Below are 8804 nucleotides of genomic sequence, written 5' to 3'. Positions count from 1 at the left end.
ACAAATCACACCTCATTAACATAATAAAAATGGAGTAATTAATACTTTTTTTTTGGTCAAACTATAATCTGAAGAAAAGAAAAATGTATTTTGAAATACCCTATCATGCATCCACCTTCTTCCTCCTCTTGTTTTCACTTCCACCAAGCACCCCATCACAATCAACAATAAAATCGATACTTCTTTTGTCACATTGTGGGCCTTTTGATGCCAAATCAAGATCGTTTGAGGGAGCATTGTTGCTTCTTTGTTGATAATTATCTCAACACAACTATTTATCTTTATTAAAGAGTTGTGAATCACAATGCTCAAGATTTTTCTAATCTTTTCTAGTAACCTCATCTACTCATTCTATCCTATATATTAATATAAGATTATTAGCCATTTCCAACCAATATATGGACGTATCTAAGAGCATCTCCAACTGTATAGGCAAATGGGTAAAAATAGGTAAATCTGACTATTTTGGCTGATTTTGTCTCTGGGAGAATAGCTAAGTTAGCTTTTTTTCTTCTAACATGAACATTGAATTGGCTAAAGAGCCTATTCACTGTTCACTCTACAAATAATTTTTTTTTTCTCTCTCCCTCCCCCACCCATCCTCTGTCTCTCTTTCATTCTGAAAATTTAGAATCAAAGTCTAAATAGCCTTTAATGAGTTTATTATCTTTTCTCATAGTACAATATCTTTATGAAAAGACAATTCCTTAGTTCGTTCAGTGCCTTAGGTTCTCAGCACACTACACATCATTCCCGAAGACATCGCTTCGCTTGTTCAATGTAGATCACCAAGATTCAATGTGTAATAGTCTTACTCAAAATGGAATGTCTAGTTCCATTTATTGACTGCGAGCTTTATATTTTAAGGATACAAGCATTATGGACTATGACCTTGTGTGATAACCACGTTATTCACACCTATAGCCATATTCAATATAATTCTAGGACCTTTCATGTGCATAACAAATATGATAAACATGGTAATAAGCATGTAAAAGACATTTTATATACTATATGCTCAATAAATTTTAATTAGTGAATATAACATCTATATTTATTACAAACATTTGAAAGTCAACACAGATATGTAAAATCATTGGAATTCAAGGCATAACTCCAACAGTTTCGACCACCCCTATTTGGGCCAAGGGGGTGGCCGGTCACCCCCATTCTAGCTCGTTGTGGGTGGCCCAGCCACCCCCTTGGTCCAAATGGGGGTGGCCGGCCACCCCAAACGGCCATAGTTTTTTTTTATTTTATTTTTTTTTTAATTTAGAAAAATAGGGACAAAATGAATAATTTTCATGTCACAATGCTGCATAATTTATTAACAACTGGGTTCATCATTAAAATTACAAAAGCACCTTGTGCATTCTTACTTACTAAGTCATTAAACTTATCCTTGTATTATTTTCCCTCCATTATGTATAATTGTGCAGTTTAGCTAACCTAGCCGAGGATGGATCAAGGGAACCACTTAGTGGTTATGAAGGACTTGCTCTGGATAATTTTTGAGGACTTGGACTGGTGTGGCTCAAGAACATGTGGGATGCGAATGGGTCCATTCGTGGAGAGTTGCTAAAAATAGTTTGCATGCTTTATTTTGTTAAATGTAGGGCTTAGTATTCAGAACAATTGTCCAGGCTTGCATTATTATTTTGATGATCAGTCTTTGACCAATACATTTAGAGATCCAGTTATGTTATGATGCTTTATGATTACTCTGGTTATTATAGTTATGATTTTTAGTTATTGGTATCTCTGTCCCGTAATTAAAAGTCTTCCGATGTAGTCTCTATTCAGAGATGTTATGATCTCTGAGTCTTGTTTCGTGAGGGATAAGGCTGGGATGCGAACTATAGAGTCAATTACCAGTTAATTGATTTCCATGGGAGTTACATTATTGGAGTTAAATGATTTTCTGCATGGGGGTGGACTAGCCGCCCCGAACCACTTGGGGGTGGTCCGGCACTTGAGGTAGTTCAGTCACCCCAAAGATCTATTTTTTTCTATTGGAGTTTTTTTTTTTAATTATTTTTTATTTTAATTCATTTAATTTTAAGGGCATTTTAGGTCAATTTTCTTTCTAAACTTAGTGTAGTTGCGTCATTTCATCTTTTTTAACAATAGTGACTAATCGAGGGGAGGTGTTTGTAGCAAAATTGTAGTTCAATCTGGCTGAGTGTGACAAGTGTTAGTTCATGAGGCCAAGTTGAAAATAAGTTGTAGTTCATAGGGAAAAAAAGTAATTAGCATTATTTTCTCATCGAGTAATTCTACACATACTCCCACTTTTCTACACCTATTTTTTTACACCCTCAAGTGGGGTTTAAAACCACCTTCGGATTTGTGATGGATCTTTATTGAATTTAAATACAATGATTTTTTAAAGCCACCTATAGGTGCGGGGAAATGGGTGTGAAGAAATGGGATTGTGTGTAACATTACTCTTTCGCCAACAATTCTCTCAAGCATGTGTGAAGTTTCCCCGTATTTTTCGTTAAAGGTATTGTAACACGACCGCGTCCGCCCAAGGCTTAGAAATAATTGTATTAACCCCGTGATTTATAGTTTATATTTCTATGAACTATAGAGAGATAAAATTAGAATTTTCAGAAATTCAGAATAAGTGAGAAATTAATTAGGAATATTTTTATATATTTGGTTGTAGGTGGAAAATTAAGTTTTAAGGGCCTTAATTTTACTGGGAAGTTGAGGGAATTCGACTTCAAAATAAATTTTGAGATAAATAGTCTTTTCCGTTCAATTCCAAATGCGACGTACATCTTCTTATTTTATTGGTGAAACACAATTTCTTTAGCAGCCAAATATTCATTTAAATTCGTTTCTTTACTCATTTTTTATTGGACATCAAATTTCTTTTATGGCTGAATTCCCTCAACTTTCCAATGAAAATTATGGTTCCAATCCTCATAAATTACAAAGAACTGGCCTTCGTTTTTGTAAAGAAAGTGTTACAGCCTTGTCTTTATTTAGGAGAAACTAATAAAGAAATATCATTTCCAGGTTCTTTTATTGAATATATTGAAATTTTTAGATGGTAACTCTTCATATGTTCATATGAACAGCAAATTGACCCTTCAGAATATAGAACAAATTGCTTAATAACTCGAAATTAAAGCTCAATATAGGGTTTTAGTAGCATCTTTAATACAAAAATTTCTTTCCAAATAATTCAAATTTCATCTATTCTTATATGCGATATATGTTTACGATACTTGTTTAATATTACAAAACCTTTTGAATGGTGCAATTGCATAATATATCATAATATATCGTAATTACCTTTTGAATGGTGCATTATTTGCTCTAACCAAAAGTCACTTTACTAAAGAAATGTCATACTTCTAAAAATCATATTTAATTGCAAGTGTCTAATCATTTATTTGCATATAAATGTAAGAGTAATCTTATTGTGAATTAAAATTAAAGACAAGAAAGGTTCTAAAGTGTTAGAAAAATTATGGTTACAAAATGTGATAGAAACCATATGGTGGTGATGATGGAATTGCTTATCTTTATTCTCCATGACGTGCAAGCTAATAACGTTGCTCCTACCTCATTCTCTCCATCTTTACCTCCCATCCTGCTTGCTTCCTTATTCCTTTAAACTTGATGAGGCCACACAAGCAATGCATAAATGTGTTAAAGAGAATGTTGAAGCTTGTGCAAGTTCTAAAAGAATATGGCCATCTCGTGACAATAAATATGAAATTTACGTTAAGCGTTTTTTGTAGGGGTGTCAACCTGGTCCGATTTTTCGGTTTTTGGCCAAAACCGAGAACCGGAACCGGAACCGGGGTACCCGGTATTTGATTTTAGGAAACCGGAACCAGGAACTGGGGTACCCCGGTTTGTACCCGGTTATCCGGACCGAGTAACCGGTTCTTTGTTTTTTTTTAAAAAAAAATCTTATTTTAGACCAAGAATTTTCCTCTCCTTCACGGCTTCACAAACAACATTTACAAGAAATCAAACAACAATCTCAATCAAACCAATCTCAATCTCAAAGAAATCTCAAGAATTTTCCTCTCCTTCCTCTCAAAGAAATCCAACCCAATCTCAAACAAACAACATTTACATACCCATTAGTTGCAGAAAACCCAACAAATTTTCCTCTCATTCACAAACCCATTCGGCCATGGCAGTCAAAATACCAACCAAGAAATCCATGAGACGAGCGAGATGCGAGAGAAAGAGAGAGTGAGTTCAGAGAGAGCAATAGAGAAAGAGGCGGCCTACCCTAATCTAAGTATATATATATATATATATATATATATATATATATACTAAAAACATATTATTATATATATCCATCCCGGTTTTTACCGGGTGCCAAAAACCGGGACCAGAACCGGGTCCCCGGTTTCTCGGTTTTGGTTCCGGTTCCCCGGTTTCCCGGTTTTGGTTCCGATTCCCCAGTAATTTTTGACAGCCCTAGTTTTTTGTGGGATTGCTTCTTTCTTGTACTGTTGTTTATCACCCAAAAGTTATGAGTGTTATTAATAAAATTGTGATGTGTGTCAATGCCAATTGCTACCCGAAAATGAGAGTGATACACATTCATGCAAGAGCCCATTTTTCGAGTTGTGTATTGGAATGTTGGGAAGAACGTACCAAGAGACACTCAGATGTTATTTATATGCAGAATCCTTGAGTTCCAGCCTTTGATCTGGTAAAGTGTTCTTAACTACTCTCTCTTTCTCTCTACCTATCTCTCTTAATTGAAGCAATAATCATCAAGATCGTCTAGAATTCTTAGATTATTCTACCATATAGATTTCCACAAATCTCAAACATTGTTTTTCTAATTAAATAGTTGAGATTTTGTTCAAGTTGATATTTATTTCTTTTAAAATATACTTATTATGATTTAAAATTTGATTTTCATAAAAACTTTGCTAATTTATGGAATATTTAGTTAGTCATTTGAATCGAAAAGTGATGCCAAATATTTTTCACATGCACCATTATCATAACCAATGATTTTCAGTATTTCTCTTTTACTTAACAAAAAAGTGTTACCGTGTATTGATCTAGTTTTTTGTGATCAATATGCATAAAAATTTGAAAATGAGGTGCTAAGAAAAAGAAAAAGATAAATAAAGTAATTTAATTTGAATCGGAGTAATAAAGTTCTCGTTTTAGTGAATTCCAACAATAAGAATATTTTCAACAATACTGTAAAAAATAAAAATGCAAAATTGTAATTGAAATTACTTCTTTGTTCCTCCTAGTGGCGAGCACCATGCCCTCTGATTTGTCATCAGTTGTCTTTGACAATCGAATCGATGGGTGTCGACTACTAAAAATTTCTTGATATTGATTAAACACATTAGCGCTGCTAAACCACATCGATGCAAGATAATTGCACAGATCTCATACCTTGCCAACAGATTGGTGCAAGATCTTTTATACTACCACTAGATTTGGTGGGGGCCACCATATCAAGGTGAGATCTCCAACCTAACATCAACTAAATGGCATGAATCAGATGGGTCAAAGACCCTTGTTGGAAATGGTTTTTTTTTTTTGTTGCTAACCATCACTACAATAACAAGCAAAAAAAGAAAGAAAGAAAGAAAGAAAAAAAACAATTATGTGTTGATTTCAATTGGTTTTGTTGGGTTGGGTTGGGTTACACATTGTGTCAGTGTCATGCCGACCGATGAATTATGTCATCTACTTATTTCTATAGTCTATTAACTTCTTTACCATGATTTCCAGTTATCTTACAAACGTGTTTTTCTTCATGATCATTTTATAAAAGATATGTTATAGCTTGATTTTATCTCTACTTCTATCAGCAATCTGTTATTGCATAGCCCACTAAATCAATCAAAAAACCATTTTTCTTAACCTTTTGAGTTTCTCATGAATTAGCTTTGTAGAGATTTCCCCGCTACTCACCGAAAAGTCATTATTTTGTTTTTGTTTTGTTCTTTTTGTTTTTTAGGGAATACATGACTACTTCGTATACCCACCCCTGTCAACTTTTTACGGACTCATTCTAAGAATCCTAATAGATCCAACAGGAGCACCACTTGTAACATGTGACCTTCCATGTCCAAATTTATATTTGGAGTTTTAGGGTCTACATAAAATATTTGGGTAGTGCAGTTTTATCACCTTTCGTGTGCCTTCTTTCTTTTATACCTAGAAAATGGAAATATGAGAGAAAAAGGAAAAGCATATGTTTGGTATTTACTATTGGATGTACTTTTGTTGATATACAAGAAAAAATTGTTTTCACCCCACCTCCTCATTGCCATGCTTCTCTCACCACCATTGTACAAATTGACTGTCTCATATCATTAGCACCAGTTCTACCATTATCATGGCTACTGTAGCTGTGAACACCAAGCATGGCCAATACAATGATTGGCACACACCACCATCATTGCCATCGCTCAATTTTATATCTTATCATCATAAATTTGACAATCAATTTAAGTGGTTTTGATGTAATGGCGGAGGATTGTTTCTATGCAGGCACACCATGTTGATCACGTTATTTTGGGGGATATTTTTCAGCATTCAAGGACAATGAAACTAAATGAAGAATTTTGAAGGAATTTGCACGGAATAATATATGTTTATCGGCACATGTTTTGATTTTGTAAGATGTTTATAATGTCTAAGTTAGTTTATCAAAGATCTATGATGTTTAATTTGTTTATAAAGATCTTCTAAGAATTTAGTTTATTAGGACGGTGTTATTGTAAATGATGTTTAATTTATTTATGAGGATATGTTACTTTATCCGAACATGTTTAAGCTAGTATCTCAGGATTTTGGTAATTTTGAAACACATTTATAAGTTATAAAAAATTTCGTGTTGTTCCCTCTCCGCGATTCTTGAACCATATCCGGCCGGTGACCCACCTCCTTTTATGTCAACTTCTATTTACTACATTAATTTGAATTAGATAGAGAGGCTAAGTCTATAGGTATATATAGCCAGCAATCATGGATATTTCATAGGAATTACTCAACAAAAGAAAAAAACATGAAAAATTATTAACTACATTACGTAATATGTATATATAATACATGCATGTATACTTCCGAATTAAGTGTAATCGGAGATTCTCGAGCCATTCCAAGCATGTGGCTCTAATACAATTTGTAGTTGCCTACTTTGATGTATATGTTATCTTAAACACATGATTAGTTGCCCACTTGTCAATGACTCAGAACATGTTTGGGATTGCGTTTGAGAAATAGAATTTTTAAGTTAAAAAGAGCTTTTGGGCAAAAGCTTCATTTTTAAACTTTTGCCAAAAGTACATTTTGGCTATTTTTAGGCTTATTAGACCATTAAAATCACTTTTAATTTTTTTTACTAAATGAGTACTTTTTTCTTCAAACGATTTTTTTGAGTGTTAAAAATACTTTAGGCCCCTCAAACGCAATCTCAAGCAGGCCCTCACTCAACAATGGGCCGATGGCAATGTGCTCTATCAGCTTTGTTTGTTTCTATCGTGTCGTTTGTTTTATCCCTATCCATTAGAATAAGTGGAACAATATATAGTGTCATGTACTCCCCAATTGGACTTAAAATGAAAATACAAACTATAATTCACCGGGTTTGTACAATTATTTTTAAGTGTTATTTTTTATGTTGGCTAATTTGGTGTCCAAAAAAAGCGTAATTTCTTCTCCGTTGAAGTTTCGTTTGCAAGAGTGTTCACTAACATCCGAGTGACAACATTTCAAAGTAGAGGCATAGAGCTTTGTTCGCTGCACGTCCGCTCAATCGTCTGAACGGGAGAAGTACATAATGAAACCCGAGAGATTCGTTCACTGCACGTTCGCAGGACCGTCCAAACAGGTGAAGCCGCATCTGAATGGAAGTCAGGGCATTCAAACCAAAATATGTTGTTGTCGTATTAGAGTTTTCCAATTTCAATGTGGATTCGATTAAACCCTAGCTATGTTCGAACGATGGCGGTAACCATCCGAATGCCGCTGTACATTTCCCATAATAAGGTTTTCTAGTTAGTAAGGAAATTAATTCCTATATATAAGACTTCATAGAGCATGATTTTTCTAAGCAACTAAGGGGGCAAATTCTATCTTGTGCTAAGAGATGATTATCAGTATTCAGAGTTTCAAAGCTAGTTTCTCTTACAGTGTACATTGTGGTGTTCCAAAAGCAGTTTTGTTCATCAATGATAAGAAATCTATCAAAGGTTCCAGTAAAGGAGAATCACTTCAAGAATATTGTCAAGTTAGGAGACAAGCGGGAAGCTTGTTGATGTTACAGAGTCTGTAAGTTACAGAATCTATGAGTTGCAAAGTGCTGTAAGTTTCCTTGTGTCTGTAATCTTGATTTTCTTATAGTGATTTCTTGAATTTTGCTGCCCCATAGAAGTTTTACTTTTAAAGAGTTTCCTCTTCATCACCAAATATTTGTGTCTTATTGATTTACTGCTTTCAATTATATTTGGTAAATGTTTGCATGTTTGATAGTTTTTAATTCTACGTATTATTTGCATACACCTAATCTACTCCCCATCTAGGTGTTGTTTGGAGTCTAGTATATATTTTCATTAAGCTAGGGGTGGATATCGGTTCGGTTCGGTAGAGCCATTTTCGGTCGGTTAACCGAAATTGTCGGTTAAATCGGTTAATTCACCGATTTCATTTCGATAACAAATTATTTCGAAATTTTTGGTTAATTTCGGTCGGCTAATCGGTTAACCATGAGCTTTTTTAATTGGGCCAATGCTATTTTTAAATAGACCAAAAATTAGTTATTTTGGGGGCCCAGTTTTTTT

The sequence above is a fragment of the Corylus avellana genome, chromosome ca1, assembly GCF_901000735.1.
Source record: "Corylus avellana chromosome ca1, CavTom2PMs-1.0".
Lineage (NCBI taxonomy): Eukaryota > Viridiplantae > Streptophyta > Magnoliopsida > Fagales > Betulaceae > Corylus > Corylus avellana.
Note: the sequence above shows the minus strand (reverse complement) of the source record.